Genomic DNA, 21,190 nt, shown 5'->3' with positions numbered 1-21,190 from the left:
ACACTTGTACTCCTCAGTCCTCCAGCACCACACCTTCTCACTCCCTGCTCCTTGCATGCCCTTCCCTAACTGATGGGAGGTCCTTTTTAAACCAGGTGTCCTGAATAGTCTGCCTGCCATAATTGATTCTAGTATATTCTTAATTGGCTCCAGGTGTCTTAATTTGCTTGCCTGTCTTAATTGGTTCCAGCAGGTTCCTGATTGCTCTAGGGCAGCCCCTGCTCTGGTCACTCAGGGAACAGAAAACTGTTCATCCAGTGGCCAGTATATTTGCCTTCTACCAGACTCCTGTAGCCCGCCCACTTCCTGGATCCCAATAGACCAGACTCCTGTACCCCACTGGTCTGGGCCTGTCACAGTTCACTTCAGCTCTGGTTCAGATTCTTGGCAGAAACAGAACTGCACAGAAAGAAAAACTGAAGGGAAAAAGTGGAAAGAAAAACTATAGAATGAGTCAAAGGGCGAAGAACTATAAAATAAGTGAAGGAAACACTGAGTGAAAACAAGGAAACTAGAAAGACATTTTCAGAAACATAATGGTAAAGCTAAAATGGCAAAAGAAACTAATGAAAGAGAATCACAGGTCATAATACTACAATCATTATTGAAGCAAAACTTGCACTGAGTTCAAAAGGGGAGTTTTTTCTCTATAAGGACTGCAGAATCACGTCCCAGTTTTCCTCTCTGGATACTACTATTTTTGAAGACACGGTTTAAGAAGTACTGCTCTAGCTCATCCCACAGTATTCTTGCCAGCAAGTTAAAGAAGTATGGGCTGGATGAATGGACTATAAGGTGGATAGAAAGCTGGCTAGATTGTCGGGCTCAACAGGTAGTGATCAGTGGCTCCATGTCTAGTTGGCAGCTGGTATCAAGTGGAGTGCCCCAAGGGTCGGTCCCGGGGCTGGTTTTGTTCAATATCTTCATAAATGATCTGGAGGATGGTGTGGATTGCATCCTCAGCAAGTTTGCAGATGACACTAAACTGGGAGGAGAGGTAAATACGCTGGAGGGTAGCGATAGGATACAGAAGGACCTAGACAAATTGGAGGATTGGGCCAAAAGAAATCTGATGAAGTTCAACAAGGACAAGTGCAGAGTCCTACACTTAGGACGGAAGAATCCCATGCACTGCTACAGACTAGGGACCGAATGGCTCGGCAGCAGTTCTACAGAAAAGGACCTAGGGGTTATAGTGGACGAGAAGCTGGATATGAGTCAGCAGTGTGCCCTTGTTGCCAAGAAGGCCATTGGCATTTTGGGATGTATAAGTAGTGGCATTGCCAGCAGATCAAGGCACGTGATCGTTCCCCTCTATTCGACACTGGTGAGGCCTCATCTGGAGTACTGTGTCCAGTTTTGGACCCCACACTACAAGAAGGATGTGGAAAAATTGGAAAGAGTCCAGCGGAGGGCAACAAAAATGATTAGGGGACTGGAACACATGAGTTATGAGGAGAGGCTGAGGGAACTGGGGATGTTTAGTCTACGGAAGAGAAGAATGAGGGGGGATTTGATAGCTGCTTTCAACTACCTGAAAGGGGGTTCCAAAGAGGATGGCTCTAGACTGTTCTCAGTGGTAGCAGATGACAGAACAAGGAGTAATGGTCTCAAGTTGCAGTGGGGGAGATTTAGGTTGGATATTAGGAAAAACTTTTTCACTAGGAGGGTGGTGAAACACTGGAATGCGTTACCTAGGGAGGTGGTGGAATCTCCTTCCTTAGAAGTTTTTAAGGTCAGGCTTGACAAAGCCCTGGCTGGGATGATTTAATTGGGGATCGGTTCTGCTTTGAGCAGGGGGTTGGACTAGATGACCTCCTGAGGTCCCTTCCAACCCTGATATTCTATGATTCTATGATCTCCCTGAACTGAAGATAGTTGGGGGCTCCCTGTTTTATATAAAGATTCTTTTGTGTGGTAGCGATTTATTTCTGTCCAGTGACATGGTTTGTCTATTCCACATATAGCATGAGAGGCTCAGAGACTGAGTCTCAGACATATGTTATGATTAAAAATATTAACTCAAGCCATGCACTTTGAAGTAGCAGTCTTACCATTGATCCTTCTAGCCCCACGTTCCTTTTGAACTCTATAAATGTCCAGTCCCTTCTAAATAATAGGATTCAATACATTAATTTGTTGCTGATGTTGATTCTGATCTCTGGCCACTGATACATAACATTAATCCACAAAAAGTCCACTTAATTATAAATGAAAAAATGCCTCTTAAAATTGCTATACACATATATTGGATTTTTTCCTGTAATGTTTTCCATAAACAGGCTGTCTACATGTGTTTTGAACTTTATGGGAATGGCTTTGTTTTAAAATAAAAATGAAGTTTGCTGAAGCAGACTGCTTTACAGTAAATAACATGATATGCCTTGAAAGCTGAGGTGACGCTGATGCCAAAGAATGCCACTTTTGAAATTATTACTGAAATGGTAGAAAATATAAATGTGTGAAGTATTCAGGCCTGGGGTGGGACGAAAGGGACTCAGGCACTCAACTGCTATTAAAAGTTAAATGGGCCATCTTGATTATCACTACAAAAGTTTTTTTCTCCTGCTGATAATAGCTCATCTTAACTAATTAGCCTCTCACAGTTTGTATGGCAACTTCCACCTTCTCTGTATATATCTGTATATATATCTTCTTACTATATGTTCCATTCAAAGCATCCGATGAAGTGGGCTGTAGCCCACGAAAGCTTATGCTCTAATAAATTTGTTACTCTCTAAGGTGCCACAAGTACTCCTGTTCCTTTTATTAAAAGTTAAGGGGGGCTGGGTGCACAACTTCTCTAGATGTTCTTTAAAACCCCACCTATAATATGACTTGTCTGTCCTATTGTGGTTTTCATTCATTTTCTGTTCTTTACAATAGTCTAAGCTGTTACATTTTAGAGTGATGGTGTGCTAGGTTCAGGTTCCATTCTATTTTTAGAATGTGACTTTCTTGTAATTAATACATAGATATTTTTCAGAATAGCAGTACTCTCTTCTCTTCTTCAAACAATCTTATCCCACCACTTGTTTTCAAAATATTAAATAAAGGCATTTGAAGCTGATGGTTAATAACTGAAAAGATTTATGCTCAAATTTATTTTTCATATTCAGAACCAACATTCAGGATTTTATTCAGGTTGGAAGGACTACTTGGAACATTATAGTACCAAGAAGGTATACTATTTGCTTACTATAGAAAATAGTAAGTGTAAGGTGCGCATGTGTGTCTGTCTGTATCTGCTTGTCCTTTTACTCCACTGAGGACAAAACATTCCATGTGAGTGTAACAAAGGTAGGAAGTAGACAAGAGAATGGTGAAAATATTTATATACCCAAGGCCTTGTGAAAAAATTAGTGCAACAAAATTAGGTCAAGAAAATACATGCTTCTAGGCAGATGTCATCAGTAAGAAACAAAAAGGAAAGAACTCATAGTGAATAAAACTTTTTACTGTGACTGTGATAAAATGTTAGTCACAGGAGTATTGCCGTTTGTCCAAGAAGACAAGTCACAACTTCATACGCCAACAATTTTTGTTATAAGCACACACTTATTTTTATTGTGGAAGCACAGGAAGAACCCCTTTCAAGAGTGGGAGCACACTGTGCTGGATGCTGCACAAACACACAGGAAGAAGGTCCTTGCCCAGAAAGCTTACAATTTAAATAGATAAGAGACAATAATAGACAAATGACATTAATACAAAAGGTGAAAGGTGTATTTGTTGTGACTTCTTTAATTTATTTAGTTAAGCTGTCTCGGTCCTTCCCCTACCTCCCCCATACCACATCGTCCAAATGTCCCAGCTAGGCTGCAACACCACTAATGCCTCAACATATCGTTGCTCCATCCTGCCCTCCCTGTGGAAGTGTAACCCATGCCTGCTTGGTGTGGCACTCTGTCCCCCTCTCGTGGCAGCTAGACCAGCTAGAGACCCATGAGCCTGCTACAGGCTTGGCTAAAAGATGTGTGTGTTTTAGCTCATGCAACAGCAGCTCATGCATTAAGCTCCAGAGGTCCCATGTTTGATCCCAGCCACCGCTGACCAGGATCTGCCAGTGTTACAGATGCAGCTATAAAGGAGAACTGGTAGGTGGGCGAGAAATAAACATAGCCAATATGATGGTAATTATGTGAGCGAAGGTGTCTAAAGGCCATGGTCTTTCTTGCTCCTACAGCCAACACTACTCCTGCTGCTTCTCCCCATCACTGAGGGATGTGTGTATTGGACAGCAGCTCCTACCGCACGGCTTCTAACGGGTCAGGGGAGAAAGGTGGAATGGCCTCTCTTCCCTTTGCAAAACATAGATCTTGAAAGTGTGTGGTGACAGAATTCAATGTACAGGATATTAAAATAGAGTAATAACAGCCTTGGCATGTACCATACATAGTGATTTTCTTCTATAGGTTGCAAAGAGCTCTACAAAAGGTGGCCAAGCATTAGTTAAACACTTTACAAATGAGGTATCTGATGCATGGAGAGTTTAAGTGCCTTATCCAAGATGGCCTAGTGAGTCAGTGACAGTAAGGAATACAGCAAAGGTCTCCTGAATCCCAGTCCTGTGCTCACTGAATCTAGCCAGCTGTGCCCAAACCGGCAGGTACACCAGGCGGAGCCAACTGGCCGTGGTGCTGGCTATGCCTCATTTCCAGTTGCTTTTACAGGCATCCAGACTTTTCATTGCAAAGAAGAACCTTGGCACCTGTGGAAACTGATGGACAGAAGGGGCAGGGTAGCTGCCTCTCTTAGTGGGAGCTTGAGCTGAGGAACAGGAGAAGCAGCAGTTGCAGAGGCTGGGATGAGAGGAGCACCTCACAGGAAGGAGAGGCACCACCAGCAGGGTGGCTGGCAGAGAGGCGTGGCAAGTGGCTAGCAGAGCGGCTGGTGGAGAGGCGCGACCAGCAGGTTGGCTGGTGGAGAGGCATGACTAGCAGGGCCGCTGACGGAGAGAAGCTGGTGGAGAGGGCCAGAACAGAGCCCCTCAGAGGTGTGGCAATTGGCCGTTGGGGTGTCAAGTGAGTGCCTGAGCAGTGCAGTATGTAAGGTGCCCTCTAACTCTCCCCCCCCCTCCACCCCCTGCCTTCCACACCGGGCAGGATGTGAACTCTGCGGATGACCCTCTGAACTCTGGGGCTGCACTGGCCAAGGACAGTCACTGTACATGGGGTACAGAGAAGGGACAGCCACGTTAAAGGGACTTTTGGGTTGCTGGACTTAACACCCTGAGGGGAAAAGGACACTGTCCAACTTACTTGGGGGTGGGTCTTTTGCTCATGGTTTGTGTTGATGAGCCCTAGCTGTGGTGTTTTCCCAAATTAATGCTGGGTTAATTTCCTCCTTTTATTAAAAGTTTTTGCTATACTCAGACTCTGTGCTTGTGAGAGGAGAAGTATTGCCTCTTAGAGGCACCCAGAGGGTGGTGTGTAATTGTCCCAGGTCACTGGTGGGGGCTCAAGCCGGTTTTGTGTTGTATTGTTGAAAAGGAACCCCTAGATTCTGAACTTGGCCCTTGTTGCTGCTGGCTCCACCTGGCAGAAGGGTTACATGTGTATGTTGCCATCGGTATCAGGAGCTGAAAGAGGGGATGGAGAACGTGCCTCTCCATTTTGGAGCAGCAGCAGCAAAGAGCACTGTTGAACGCATGGCCTCCATGCCTGAAGGCTTGGCTATACGGTACTTTCATCCATACCAGAAAGGTGTGAATTCTAGGGCAACCTAGTGTATCATTCACTAACTGGCCTGTGTGGACCATGCTGGCGCACACTAAAAGTTTTCTGGTGAGCAGGACAAGTGGGGTAGAGGGTGGGGATATGGGGGAAGGAGGTGAGGTGGGGGGAAGAGGCAGTGGGGAAGGAAAGGGAATGGGATGGGGCAGGGGGCAGATGTGGGATGGGGAGGAGCATAGGGGCAGGGGGCAGGGGGGAGAGGAAAGGGGATGAGATGGGGAGAGGAAGAGGAGGGGAGGGGATGGGGAAGTGGGGAAGGGGTGGGGGGAATGGGGGAAAGCAGGAGCCCTGCATGCAGCATCCTCTCAGCAGCAGCAGCTGGTGCTCCCCTGTTAAGCCGGCCCATCCGCTCCCAGCACCGGCAGCCCACCTCCCGTGGGTACCCCTGCCACAGGTACCCCCTCTAGTGCTCTCCAAATACCCTCTTCAGCACCACCAGATATCCCTCCCAGTACACAGATACCTCTCCAGCACCCCCCAAATACCTCCTCCAGTGTCCTCTATTTGGGAACTTGAAATATGGTAACCCTAGGGGTCGCTCTGTTCTCACAGCCTTGGTTTTGGGAGCTGGCGGGAGCGAGTCTTACCTGCCAGCAGCCGCCTGCCCCCAGCACCTGAGCCGGGCACCAGGTTTGCATGGCTGAGCTCAAAGCTCGGGCTGTGAGACCGAGATCCTGGCAGCCATGGGGCTGGGACAGGGGCGCAAGGGCCCGTTCTGCTCTGCGAGCAGGGAGTGTGGGGAGCGGCTGCAATGGCAGGTCCCTGGGCAGTGAGCAGGGTGTGACCGGGCTGCTGAGAGGCAGGTGCCCCAGGGGAATGAGTCCTCCAGGGTATAGGGAGCATCTCATGGCAGCCAGGCTCCATGGGCAGGGGCCAGCTCCAGAGGCTGTCGCCAGCCAGCGCTGAGCTCCTTCAGGGAAGAGGCAAGAGTGTGCCAGGCGCTGCTCAGCGCTGTGCCCAGCTGTGCAGACCTGGCCTGGCTTGGAAAACAGGGCAGGGAGGGCTGCTGGGAAGCCAGCCAGTGTCCCGGCTCCCACAGCGTGGAGAGCCAGGGGTCTGAGCGGCTCCTACCAGCTTCCGATCTGCTGGCTCCGGGCAGGAGGCAACCATTTGCAAACTGTGGGGCGCATCCCCCTAGGAAGGTGTGCCCCTCAGTTTGAAAACCTCTGTGCTAAATAGGAGGCAGAAAACTGGGTGGGGGCCATGTGACCCCACATGCCCCCCCCCCCCACGCGTCACCGCTTCGGGGTGAAAATATGGCTGCTCGCCCTGGGCGCTAAAATGCTTAGTTACGGCTCTGCCCCCTAGTCGCCAATCCGTGACACCTCGCAGCCCCAATGGGCGTGGCACCTGAAATAGCTTCCCTTCGGAGCCTGTGGACAGGAGCAGTGTGCCGTGGCACGGAAGCAGCGTCTCTGAAACAAAGTATGATTTATTCACACTCCGAAGTGTATTTAAAACAAGAAACTTAAATAGCTACTGCCTCCCCCGTGCTTGGCATTCACCTCAAGCCCCTTGGTAGACACGACTTAGCCTTGGTGCCACTCTATTTTCTTGGGGACCAAGTTACAGCCTGCTTGTGGCAGACCCAGGCTCTCAGGTTTTGACTACACCGCAAAAAAACCACCCCATGGCTGGTCTGTGCCAGCCAACTTGGGTTTGCGGGGCTCGGGCTGCGGGGCTGTTTCACTGCTGTGCAGACGTCCGGGCTCGGGCTGGAGCCTGAGCTCTGGGACCCTCCCACCTCACAGGGACCTAGAGCAGGAGCAGCGAAAGCTTCCTAAAAGTGGGGAGGCCACTGGTGCCCGAACTGTGGCCCCACCCCTTCCCCACCCCCACTTACTCCTCTCCCCTGCCTGTCACTTGCCCTTATGGATGGTAAAAAGTGTGGGGCTATAGCCCCCTGGTCCCCCCTCTTCTGGCACCCCTGCTCTAGAGCCTGGACTTCAGCCCGAGCCAGGCATCTACACAGCAGTGGAACTGCCCTGCAACCCAAGCCCTGCAAGCCTGAGTCAGCTGGCACGGGCCAGCCACGGGTGTCCAGTCACAGGTGTCTAGTTGCTGTGTAGACATACACTCGGATTGACAGAGGGTCTCTTGTATCCCTATCAGTACTCACCGATGCTCCCTGAGCAGCTTCTCTCAACTCATTCAAACCCTGTAGGCTGGGGTCCTGTAATAGTTTAATATACTAAACTGTTCTAACCTGAATGGGGCCAGGTAGGAAGTATTTCCCAATTAACAGCTTCCCTATTTTTTCCTCAAGGACTCTCATCTGTGTCATTGTTTTACTTTCCTTGCTTGGTTCCTCTACCAATCCCTTTGATCCATTTCCATAGCAAGTAACCCATCATAAACAAACACACAGATATTCACCATATCCATTAAAATAGTACAGCTATTTCCCACTTTGTCACATATGACAATAACAGGATTTTGTCTATACTGTAAGGTGAAACTGCAGTAATAAATCTAGTTCCTCTTTACAGTGTAAAGCTGTATGTTACTGTATTGACACAGCTATTGCTAGTCCTGGTAGATTTGTGTTTGCAATATTCATAGATAGTGATGTGATTTCCTCATTATATTCCTTTACACTACAAAAACGTGATGGTTTTATTTACAGTTGTGACATCTTACTAAACCTGAATTTTATTATCACAAAGCTCAGTAATGCTAGTGGGACAAATCTTGAAGTCCTTTCTCTAGCAAAAGTCTTACCAAAATCAGTGGGAGTTTTGCCTGAGTGAGGACTGATTAAAAATGGAGGGCCTCGGGCTGTGTCCCAGTTAGGAACTCCAAGGTCTCTCATGTTAGAATATCATTTTGGCTGTTTTTTTTTTCTCCTTTGAGTACCTTGTTACCAGACTTAGTTAACAAAGTGCTATCTGCAGAGACAAAGTCTGCTCTCATTACACATTTATAACCCTGTAGAAGATTGAGGGCAGAATCTGATGATAACATGGTTGCACAAATAATTGAAGAGATACTCTATTCCTGGTGGTGATCCCTGAGCTAGAAAAAAAGCAGCTTGACATTCAGGTCCCAGGTTGACCTTGCAAGGCTGCCAGTAAATCCATCATTATCTGAGTAAACTGAGCATGCTTAGTATAGAAATCACTGAGAAGTGATAAATGTGGAACTCTGCCAGGCCACTTTTACAGTCTCTTTTTGGAAGAGAACTGGATTTTCAGCCTGGGTGCAGTGGGGAAGAGTTAAGACTGAGCACGGGAATGCAAAGGAACAGAGGTGTTTTGTGAGGGCAAAGCTGACTGCAACATGTTTTAAAAGATCAGAAACCACATCCTACCTTTACCAGGAAAATGGTTTCTTTTTAATGTTTAAATTTTAAAATCATTACTACTTTAGCAAACAAAGAAAGGAAGTTAAAAAAAAGTGTAAAATGACAGAATCCTATGTTCTAGGTGGTCAACAGCCATTGTCACTGGAGCTCCTTTGATATATTTGAAAAGTGGTTCCTTAAAACATATTGTAGTTCCAGTTCATGGCATCAAGCCATGATAGCACCAGTGATCAGGCAAAATCCCATTCAGATTGTCTGTTTAGAAAACCTATTAACACTTCCATCACAGATTCATTTTTGCAAAAATATATAACTTGGTATAAACGTGCAGAGGCCTGAAACTTATTCTAGACGTCTTGGCCCAAAAGTACATTGCTCTTACAAGTTTAAAATAAATGTGTCTGTTCTTATGAGGCGATTGTCTATATCTATTATATTTTAAAATTAGCCAAATGGAAAATAACATTTTAGATATATATATTTACACTCGATGGTTTAAAACGTTATTTTCTATTTGGCTAATTTTAAAATTATTTCTGCTCAAATAATGAAGTCTGGCTGGTGATTAGTGCACAAATATAGTTTTATGATTTTTTGGTTTTTGGAAATGGAAAATTATGAAGAACACCCTGAGGTAAATTTCTACAGAATCACATAGTGCATGAAACAAAGAAAATTCAGTACTAGATTGCCAACCCCAAAGACTGCTACCACCAGATCCCTGAACTGGAAGGATCACCTGTAGCAGGATAAAGTAGTCCAGGCTCTCTGCCTGTTCAGTCCTTTGCCTCTGTTGAGATGGCCAACAAGGTTGCCAGTTTTTGACGGTGGTTGTTATGAGATGCACACCAGCCCAGTAGGAACTGGACTGAGTTGACCATCAGATATGGCTTTTAGTCACTACTGATCTGGGCTGGATACAAACCTGAGGTGATTTAGATGTTAGGGGCTTTGTATTCCATTGCCAGACCTTCAAACACAGACAATTGCTAACAGGGTCCTAAGCGTAACAGGAAAGCCAGCCTCCGGCACCCTCTCTCTTGAATCTATTCTCTGTGTTTCACTTCCTTTTCACTTATAAGGTGTAATTGTTTCTGTAGAGTATTGCTTCCTATTGCAACTACAATTTTTCTCCAGCTGAGAAGGAAGAATTCATGACTAAAAGTGTTTCTCCCACCAACACCGCCTTCTATTGACACAACCTGCTCATTTCTGCACTCCCAGATCCGCAGATTGGAACCTGCCTTGAAGAGTTGAAAACAGCATTAGGAAGTGGAGCTAGAGCAATAAGAAAGGCCCAGTTCACCTCACCAAAAAAAACCAACACAGAATAATTACAAAGCGAAAGAAGACAAAAGGGAACAATGAGAGGGAAGTGGGTCACATCTGTGTTATTACAATGACTCCATATTGCATCAGTTTTGCAATATGTTCCTTGGGAGGACACTTGCTGTCCTCATCCTCAGGATTCAGGAAAGCATCCTGGTTCACAAAAGTAGAAGGATGGAGGAGTGACTAGTACTAGCCTGGGACATAGAAGAGCTGGATTTAATTCCCTGCTCTGCTACAGTCGTCCTGTGTGACCTTGGGCAAGTCACGTAGTCTCTCTCCATTCCCTATTTGTGAAATGGAGATAATAATACTTCTCTATCTCACAGGCAGAGACGACTGGTACGTGCTGATGGGGGTGGGGAGTGCAATTTAAAGGTTCACCCCACACACACAGTTTGAGTCACGCCCCTCCCTCTTACCCTCAGCGGCCCCTCCCTGCAGCTTGCAGCTGTTTGCTACTGCCTTTCTCTCTCTAACTTTGTTCTGCACCATTAGTGCCAGACAACAGAACTTCACTCGGGCTTTCCTGTTGTCCCTTATTGGGCCCTACACAGCCTCCAAACCCTTCTCAGCTCCTAGAGCTAACAGTTATTTCAGAAGGTGAGTCTTGTGCCCCTTTGTTTCCCCATCTTGCCACAGCACCAGTGGAAACAGATAGATAGGACTGCATTGTGATAATGTCCTTTGTACTTTCGGAGTTAAAGTCCTCAGGGTTAGATAAATGGCGGAATAGTGGGTTACTGGGTGGTGATATTAATTAGTAGGGCTACTATTTTGTCACACAGGTCATGGAAATCGCGAATTGAATAAAGTCTGTGAAACAAAGTGGCATTGCAAACTGGCAAATGGGATTGCAGTGCCACACAGATTTGGCCCATCTGCCCCCCCACCTACAGGGAGTAGATAGGCCAAACCTAAGTGGTGCTGTGACCATGTGTGCCATGTTGCAATGCACGGAGAGGGGATCCAGACTCAGGCTCTCAACACACACACACACCCCAATCTTTCAGCATCTTCTGACCACTGGAGTGAAACTGCGGTGAAAAAATGTCAACAACAAGTGCAAGCAAGGTGGGAAATATTTGGTGACCTTTCTGGGACTTATCTATTTTTTCCTGCACCTTTGCTATGAAATTTACTAAAAATGTCCAGAATTGTAGCCTTATCCATTAGTAATGTAGGAAGTCAAATGAGATACATCTGATTTTTGCTACAGTCCTGTGGAGGAGTTTGACTTTGTTTTGTTAGCTGCAAACTGCCAATCAGAAGCATGCCATCTACGTTACACTGAAATCCTAGTTTCCTACAAGGGAAGGTGAGCAAATTTAAATTAAAAAAAAAGTTAAAATTCAGTAGTTAGAATTCAGTATCAGTTTTAAAGGGAAAGTTCTAACTTGAATATATATATTTTAAATGTTAGAAGTAGTTTCAGAATTTACCTCTGCTCCGCTTGTACGCACGTGACAATGTGGTTTGGAAAATCATATTTTCCTATTTTTTAGAAATCCTTTACTCTCCCCTGTTGCCATATGAAAGAACAACACAGAGAATTACACTTAAAATGCTGTCAAAGGCACAAAGTAAACAAACTGAAAAATAGAGGGAAAATACTTTTTCTTCTAATCACTTTCAGTTGTAGTAATCTGAGGTAATAATTGTAATCGTAATCAGCCAATCAATTTCCAACAGAAATTTGGTTTGTATTTTTATTTGTTTTTTAAAAATTCACAGTGTTCCTTTAAAATATATATCATTTAACTTTTGTTCCTTCTATGTTTGTGTAGAGAAATAGTCTATAGAAAATATGTAAAGTTGGTCACACTTTTTTTAAAAAGTAGGGACTATGTATAATATGCAGCCAAACTTCCTAAAACTAATCAGTCTTGTATGATGAAATGACATTGTTGAAATCGCCCTAGATTTATCATCGTCAAACTGAACTCACCAGGATACAAAGATAAAGATAAAGTATTACAGCCAGTAATAATTAGTCTAACGTAAAAACAACTGTCTGAGGCAGTTCAGATACTACTAACTTCCTATGGTCTGATCAGACTTTTTTCATTTAGCTAAAAAGAAGGAAGAACAGTAGAGAAAAATATTAACACTTTGTACTGTTACACACCTATGCAAGCTCAGTGCCATTTAAAATAAAAGGAAAAGGGTGAAATTCTGGTCTTATTGAAATCAATGGGAGATTTGGGCAAAATTCCCCATGATTTCAATGGGACCAGGATTTCACCCAAACTATGGTCTCTGTTTATTTTTTTTTCCTTATAAAACAGTCCTTTAGAGTTTCTATATTGAACAACTGTTTTAATGGATTTACTCTCACCACACCTTTTGCCAGCTACTGTCAAAAGTTTGCCTTGTTCGGATTAGTTGGATATTTGGAAGGGAAAAACAAAGTTATTCATCCATTAATCATATTTTTCAAATGCTAGTTATTAACAAAGAATTATTGTTAAGGCTGCTTTTTAAATTGATTAATTTTTGGTTTCTCTTTTTCTCTCTCTGTATATACAAATTTCACTTTTAAAATCAAATGCAATGAAAAGCACTAAATTCCCTTTTAAAATATCCCTGCATCACACTGGCATTTTTTTCAAAGTAACATAAAATGTAAACTCATCTTTGGGCCAGACACTTATAGAAAGCATCTGTAAAATTAAACTTCCAATTCTTCATTGTGGATCCTTTCACTTGTTGCTTGTTAAGGGTGAATAAAAATCCCAAGAAAGGGTCAATATGCAAAGCTGATGACATATTAACAATAATTGCCTAGCAAGAATGATTGTTTTATTTCTCTCTGTTTCTGCCTAGAGGTTAGACCCGGGAACTGGGGATTTGAAGACCAGAGCAAGACACTATTTTGATGGAAGTGGGGCTGTTCTTTAGTATGAATACTGTATTGTAACTTGGTTACTGGGATGTTTACTGTAGGATTATGTTGATTTAGTTTTTGTTGGAAAAAACATGCAGGAAGTCAACTGAAATATTGCTATGGACTTCAGTGGGCTTTGGATCAGGCCCTAAGTGTCCTGATCTCCAGAAGTGCTGAGAATTTACAATGCTGATGAAACACCTGGGAGCTTGGAACTTTGAAAATCAGCCTACATTAATTTCAATCCCTCAATAATAGTATGGTAAATAACCTTGGGGCACAAAACCTGTAAGTGTTGGCTTTTATCCCTAGATGTACAGTCTGGGCAATAATTCTTACTTGTCCATGTAAAGCACTTTGAGATCCTTGGTTGAAAGGTCCTCTCAATAAAAGCATTATTCTATATAAAACTGTGCGTATGTAAATGAAAATACACACAATCTTCTATACACATATGCAAACAATCTTATTTTTCCAAAGAGGTTTCCTTGTATAGACTTCACTTGAAAATTAGCACTCTCAAGAGATCAGGATAACGATAATTTAATGTAACATTAAACTGATAATTGAAGTTTGGCAGGTATTGCTAATGCTATTTCACACGTTAGTTATGAAGAATTCCTGCTTGACACTTGAGTAACACAGCAGTGCTTTTCAATTTCTTCTTTTGCACAGTTGCCATAATCCATAAGTAATTGTTTAAACATGTAATCAGCATCATCTGTAATTTGCCCCAGGCCATTAGGAAATGGTGTCAAAGAGAAAAAGCTGAACAGCAATATGGTCCTTCTTTGGATTTTGCATCCAGTTTCCAAATATTCATCAGTAAAGGAGAAGGTGCTGACAGAGAAAAATGTATCAAGAGCTTTCTGCCTAAAGTCATTCAGTTTCCTATTCCAGTGAAGGAAAGTGGCTATACTTACAGATGGGTGTATCTTTCACAACATGAAAACATGACACTATATTATTAGTGCTGAAATGTAAAGAGCAATGGTTATTTAGCACCTGGCTCCCACCAGCAGGCTGACAACTTAGAGAAATGAAAATGGTACATGTACTTTGTTAGACAGCAAGAAATAAACAAGCTATTCAATATCCACTCCCTGTAAGAGGGAAGCATCTAGCTCACCATCTATACATAGAATGCTGACAATCTACTTCCCCTCTGGGGGCGAGGAGGAAGGACAGTAAAGAAACTGTTATTTGCTCTTACCTTGCTGCAGCCTGGTGATGCTTCTGCTGTCTAGTCTGAGAATGAGTACAGGAACTAGTGCAGCGGCTTATTGCTGCATTGGATTACCCAAACTATGTATTTAGTAATTAGACAGTCAGGCCTTTGTTAGCTAGATGAGCTATAAATACACTATCTCCAAAGAACCAGCCATCTACAGGAGATAAGAACCACAACACCTCAGTGCATCCAGCCTTTTAAGGCAGCGTAATTACAGTCGCACAAGACCTGGAATGGAAAGGAGCTGCCTTGCTCTTAGCAACCCCCATCCCTTTGTTCTGTTTAATTTGGAGACAGCTGAGATTTATATATACTTACCCATCTGTGTTAAGTGCTTTGGAATCCTCCGGATATTACACTGCTTAACTATTAGTATTTTATTATAAATATCTGAACAATAAAAAAGCCTCATTTTCAAGTAAGTTTTATTTATCACATGAGAGCTTAGGGCTTAATAAAGACACTTAGGAAGTTTCTATTAGTCTATGTATATAACAGAATCTCAGTTCCTTTAAGTAATCTAGGTAGGGTATATAGCCCCATTGCCATAGAATCTGAGCACCTCACAGTCTATAATATATTTACTTTCATTACACCTCTGTCAGCTAGGAAACTACTATTAGCCCCACTTTACAAATGGGAAACTGAGATCAAGGTCCTGTCTATATGGCGAGTTAGTATGCAGCAGCTGGGGTGTAAATCTACAGCGCACTAGCCTGCTGTACACTAACTGGCCCTGGGGCCCCCACTCTCATGCACTAGAAGTCCATAGTGCACAGCAGCTCTAAGCACTCTATGATAAGGAGTTAGGATCGGCATGGACAGTTAGTCTGCAGCAGGCTAGTACACGGTGCACTGTAGATTTATATCTCAGCTTGCCACATACTAACAATTCTCTGTATAAACAAGCCCTACGTGACTTGCTCAAGGTCACACAGTAAGTCTGTGCCAGAACTGAATTGAGCTGAACCAAATCCCAGCTAGCTCCCTAACCTCTGGATCATCCCTCCTTTCTAATGAAGTTGTTTCATCAGTTTAAAGAACTATCATGCATTTAGGGAACTAAAGACCTATTGTATAATCACAGATATTAGAGATGGAAAACATTAGATAGGCCTCAGTTATGTGCTGAGAACTATGTGGGCAAAGCCCTGAGCCTGTTCAGAGCCTCGTTGATTTCAGTAGGGGCTGTGTACAGGTGCCGGGATCTGCCCATGCAGTTCTCAGGGCAGGCCGAGCACTACAGTCCATCCCGTTACCAATGCAATATACCTACACCACTGTGCTGACAGGACAGTTGCCCCAGAGTTCATAGATTTCAAGGCCAGAAGAGACCATTGTGATCATCTAGTCTGACCTCCTGCACATCACAGGCCATAGAACTTCCCCCAAATAGTTCCTAATGCAGAGCTTTTAGGAAAAAAACATCCGATCTTGATTTTAAAATTGTCAGTGATGGAAAATCTACCACACCCTGAGTAAATTGTTCTGAAGATTAATTACTCTCACCATTAAAAATGTATGCCCCAGTTCTAATCTGAATTGGTCTAGCTTCAACTTCCAGCCAATGGATCATGTTATACCAGGGATCGGCAACCTTTGGCACGCGGCCCGTCAGGCCGGTGGGAGCTGCGATTGGCTGAACCTGCGGACGCTGCAGGTAAACAAACCGGCCCGGCCCACCAGTGGCTTTCCCTGATGGGCTGCGTGCCAAAGGTTGCCAATTCCTGTGTTATACCTTTCTCTGCTAAATTAAAAAGCACATTATTCAATATTTGTTCCCCATGTAGGTACTTATAGACTGTAATCAAGTCACCCCTTAGTCTTCTCTTTGTTAAACTAAATAGATGGAGTTCCGTGAGTCTATCGCATGTTTTCTAATCCTTTAATCATTCTTGTGGCTAGTCCCTTAACCGCTTCCAATTAATCAACATCCTTCTTGAGTTGTGGGCACCAGAACTGGGCACAATATTCAAGTAGCAGTTGCCAAATACAGAAGTAAAATAACCTCTCTACTCCTACTCGAGATTGTCCTGTTTATGCATCCCAGGATTACATAAGCTCTTTTGGCCACAGAGTCACACTGGGAGCTCCTGTTCAGCTGATTATCCACCCCCGCAAATCTTTTTCAGAGTCACTGCTTCCCAGGATAGAGTCCCTCATCCTGTAAGTATGGCCTACCTTCTTGGTTCTTAGTTATATATGTTTACATTTAGCTGTATTAAAACACATATTGTTTGCTTGCACCCAGTTTAGCAAGCGATCCAAATTGTTCTGAATTAGTGATCTGTTCTTGTCGTGATTTACCACTCTCCCAATTTTTGTGTCATCTGCAAATTTTATCAGTGGTGATTTTATGTTTTCTTCAGGTCATTGATAATAATGTTAAATAGCATAGTGCCAAGAACACATTCCCGTGGAACCCCCACTAGAAACGCACCTGGTCGATGACAATTCCCCATTTACAACTACATTATGAGACCAAAGTTGAAGTTAGCTTCCCATATTAAGCCTGATTTTGAAATCTCACCATAACTTCCAGTCACAGGGTGACACTGGCCCTTTAAGAGAAAAAAGGCCAGTGTCCTGGACTAGCAAACTGACCCCAATTGGTCTTACAAGAGGGCACATGAGCCGTTGAGCGGAGAGATCAGTATGTGAGAGCTGCCAGAGACCAGGAGACTGTAGGCAGTCCCGAAAGAAGTTGTAGGTGTGGGGGAAGGCAGGAGAAAAATAAGAGGGATTGACGGTTGACCTCCCCAAGCCAGAGAGCCAGGGCCTGATAGCTGGTGAGGGCAGAAGGCAGCTGAGAGAGTTGCCTGCTGACTTTGAAGCCAAAGCAGATGGCTGAAGGCAGCGGGAGCAGTGAAGGGCTTACCTGCTGATGTCTCCATGCTGGAGCCAGGTGGAGCCATGGGAGCAGTGGACAGGACTGCCTGTTGGCCCATCTGAGACAAAAGGTTAATGGAACGGGAGGGGAGTAATGGATGTTCTCCTGGGAAGGAGGCACTATCAGCAGAGAGGGGTGGAGGTTCCAGCTGGGAAGAGCAGGGTTTCACTTGGGTTGGGGTGGCTGTCCTGGCAGAAGGACAGAAGAGGACCAAAGAGGAGCTCAGATGTGGCACAAGACACCAGCATGTGGCATGCGGACATCAAGGGACTAGCTGTCATGGGACTTCAAGAACTATAGGCATTGAGTGTGATAAATAGAGTCTGATTTGGGGTTTTTGTTAGTGAAATAAACTGGCCCAAAGGAGGGGAATTTCTGAGGCGAGAGAGCTTGCATGGAGTTACTGGGGACTGTGAAGGAGGGAAACTGAGGTAGATTCACCTGTTCTGCCACCGACTTCCACAAGAGGCTGCTCCAGGAGGAGTCATCCTGTAACACATCCCCCCAAAAGAAACCAGTTTGGGGTTTTGATAATATCACAAACCATGTGCCAGGTTTTCTGAAAAGTTGAACCTAAACTGAGTTTTGAGCAAATCGGGGCAAGTTAAGGTTTGGATGGAACTATGCTGGGTGGTATGGTTTTGACTCCAAACCAATCAGAGCTTGGTGTTTTGGGGTTCATTCTAACACAAGAGCTCAAAACAAAATATTCTCTAGCGTGCCAAATAATGCAAATTGTCACATGAATAAAGTTTGCTGGAACTTTTACACAGCTGTTTCCTAGGAGTTTTCCATATAAATCCCCCACTTTCAGGCATCATGACAAGGAGCATGATCTGAAAATTTAGATTAGGGATGGGAGAACTATCCCATGGTTTCCTAATGAAAACATTCTTCATCACAGAGTTAGCAGCTTTGTGCCACATGTTACTGTAGCTACTGTGTAAACAGTCCTTTCTCATTTCCCAGAACAATAAACAGTTATGAAAAGCTGTATAAGCATCAAGAATGCAGCAGTTAGGATATGTTTTTGGACAGCTCTGGAAAGCCTCAACCTTTCACATTAGCCAATTTTTTGTTTTAGTTATTCAAAGGTCCCAGCTACACTATAAAATAAGCTGGATGAAACATGTATGCAGTGTTGTTATAGCCATGTTGGGCCCAGGATATTAGACCTGAAGAAGAGCTCTGTGTAAGCTCAAAAGCTTGTCTCTCTCTCTCTCTCTCCAACTGAAGCTTGTCCAATAAAAGATATTAACTCATCCATTCTGTCTCTGGTTGTCCCCAGCACAGTTTCATCTTTCAGTGTGTTTTCATGATGCCCCTGAATCACGTTAAATTCCCAGCCTTTAGCATGATTTACAGGGCACACTTAGGTCCCATGTACACTACAAGATGGAACCATGCTGGCGACAAGCATGCTGTAATTTGGTCTCCTGACCCAGTTCATCTGATAGCATAGACAGGACTTAAGGTGCAATGGTAAAATTGCAATACAAATGTACCAGTCTCTGTAAAAAATGTAACTCACCCATCTTTTGTCATGACGATTGGTAATAACTAGGGGAAAATATATTTTACTCACCTGTCAAAGTATTTTTCCAACTAGAATTTTGTGGTTGGCACACCACACCCCTGGTTTAAACTGCTTCTCCTTCATTTTGGGGTATTACATTATTAATCTTTAGAGAATACTGGAAGAAAAAAGTGGGTGGGTTGACAGAGTGCTAAAATACCTATATAACCTCAAGGCTCTGGGCCTGATTCTCCTCTCACTGATGCTGTTAAAAATGGAATGACTTCACTGAATAGGAGTGGGAAGAGACTCAGACTCATGATCTGACTTTGCCTGAGTTGAAGTGCAGAATGATATCATGTTAATGATGTAGAAGATGTATCTGAATGTATATTTTTAGGAAGCAAGCACTACAGGAAAACAAACTCAAACATGCAAGTCAACTATCTATGACGTGTCAAGGCAACAGCAGGTGTTGGTATTGGAATTTCTCTGCTGTTTAAATAAAGAAACAAATTGTAACCTAAAGCACCGTAACCCTGCTGCAAACAGTGGACCTGTGCAGTCTAGCCTCATTTTAAATCTCAGGTCCCTACTGCGCATCTATTAAAGAAAACTGGAAGTTTTGTCACTGACTTCAGTAGAAGCAGGCTCTGGCCCTCATTTTGTGGAAGTCATGGAAGCCTATAGAGCTGAGGCATATAGGACAAATGTAAATCTTAAATAAGGTCAGCTCAAAAGCTTGCCTCTCTCACCAACAGAATCATAATTAGGGTTGGAAGGGACCTCAGGAGGTCATATAGTCCAGCCCCCTGCTCAAAGCGGGACCAGTCCCCAATTTTTGCCCCAGATCCCTAAATGGCCCCCTCAAGGATTGAACTCACAACCCTGGGGTTAAGAGGCCAATGCTCAAACCCCTGAGCTATCCCTCCCCCTGCACATTGGCTCTATGGGTCTGGTTCAGGCTCCCTTTTTGCTCCTCTGGGTGCTGCCTTCCCTACAGCCCATCACTGCCTCAAGTGGGTGCCATGGAACAGAGGGGCTGCATGGAAAGGATGAGGCACCATTTTACGAAACAATTAAGGGTCTGTGATTTCAGAACCGCTCCTTTAGGGCTCCCCTGTCCTGCTCCAGAGTTTGTGTAAACAAGAATCCAGGGGCCAAATATTTTCTGAACATAAACAAAGATGGACAGGCAGGCATAATTTCTTCTTCACTGCTAGATTTATCTGCCCAGCAAATGCCATAACTTATACAGGCCCCGGCTCAGCAACTGTCTCCTGGCCCTGGCCTTTACCGTGGTGGCTGAAATACTTACTCGTTCTGGTGTAGTTGTTGGTTTTGGATCATGCTAATACTTCTTCAGTTCAAATCTAAATCCATCCTTATAATCCACTAAACTAAATCCTGATTAATCTAAATAGGTTTCATTTAACAGCATACTTCGATACAATTATCTGCTGGTTGTGACAGCAAAAGTATCCAGGTAACTGACTGAATCCTAAACACAGAGGGGAAGGTAATTCAAATGGCTCATTTACACTCCTATGCTGGAAGACACATTAACTTGCACATATTGCAGTAGCTAATTCTGGTGGTGAGCGTGAGTGTGCACACACCAGAAACGTTCTGCTTTTAGGGCTCCTGAAGAGAATATTCAATTTATCAGCTAGTAAATTTAATCGAGGGATGCATAGCTGGGTATGCTGAGCACAGGACTAAGAGTCAGAAATTCCTAATTTCTAAACCAAATTATTTTAGTTTGCAAATTCAGCCAAGCAAGGAGCTGTCTTACTTTACACACAAACATTGTAAAATATAGCAACATGTCTATTGACTTTTTCTATTTATCTTTATTATTGAAATTTATCTTATGGCATTTTGGTAGAGGAACAGCTTGGTAGTAGTGTGTTAAATCCATTGACTGGATGCTTAGAATAGTTCTTGATGGAGAAGGTTAGAAGAAAACTGTAGAAGTACCTTTTTAAAATCTAGAGTACTACTGAGTTCTTAGAGTAGCTGAATGCGTTTTAAACAAAATTAATGCAAATTACATTGGTGTAAAAATATGCTTTAACCTCACAAAAGATAATTATGATGGACTTTTTAAAATGTCTGTCCACTGGGTACGACTATAATAAAAGAACTGGTCACAGGAATACATTTACCTGGTTCTTTGAATATGCAATTCTAAACTAGGTTAAGGATTTTTCTCCTTCTGTTAACTAATCTTTTATTTACTGTTAGCAATGTTTGAGGTTTTTTAATTTATTTAAACAACAAAAAATGAACAGCCAA

At 43.6% G+C, this 21,190-nt stretch overlaps 1 protein-coding gene and 1 long non-coding RNA gene across 3 annotated transcripts in view; one reads left to right on the top strand and one right to left on the bottom strand.

The window, feature by feature from the left end:
• Positions 1-14,701, bottom strand: part of FHL2 (four and a half LIM domains 2) — a 63,718-nt gene extending 49,017 nt beyond the window's left edge. The window contains exons 1-2 of one of the 2 annotated variants that reach the window (XM_074964582.1): positions 14,469-14,701; positions 11,811-11,890 (exon numbers count right to left, since the gene is read on the bottom strand). The gene's annotated coding sequence lies outside the window, so the exon portion shown is untranslated. The remainder of the gene's footprint in view (positions 1-11,810; positions 11,891-14,468) is intronic. The other variant, XM_074964576.1, reaches the window with a different exon arrangement.
• Positions 14,702-16,575: 1,874 nt separating this feature from the next.
• The window catches only part of LOC141994387 (uncharacterized), a 33,402-nt gene continuing 28,787 nt past the window's right edge, over positions 16,576-21,190 (top strand). The window contains exon 1 of the long non-coding RNA XR_012641118.1: positions 16,576-16,652. This is a non-coding gene — a long non-coding RNA (uncharacterized LOC141994387). The remainder of the gene's footprint in view (positions 16,653-21,190) is intronic.

Source organism: Natator depressus, chromosome 1, assembly GCF_965152275.1.
Source record: "Natator depressus isolate rNatDep1 chromosome 1, rNatDep2.hap1, whole genome shotgun sequence".
In the NCBI taxonomy this organism is placed as follows: Eukaryota; Metazoa; Chordata; order Testudines; family Cheloniidae; genus Natator; species Natator depressus.
Note: the sequence above shows the minus strand (reverse complement) of the source record. Positions and strands in the feature narration are given on the sequence as shown.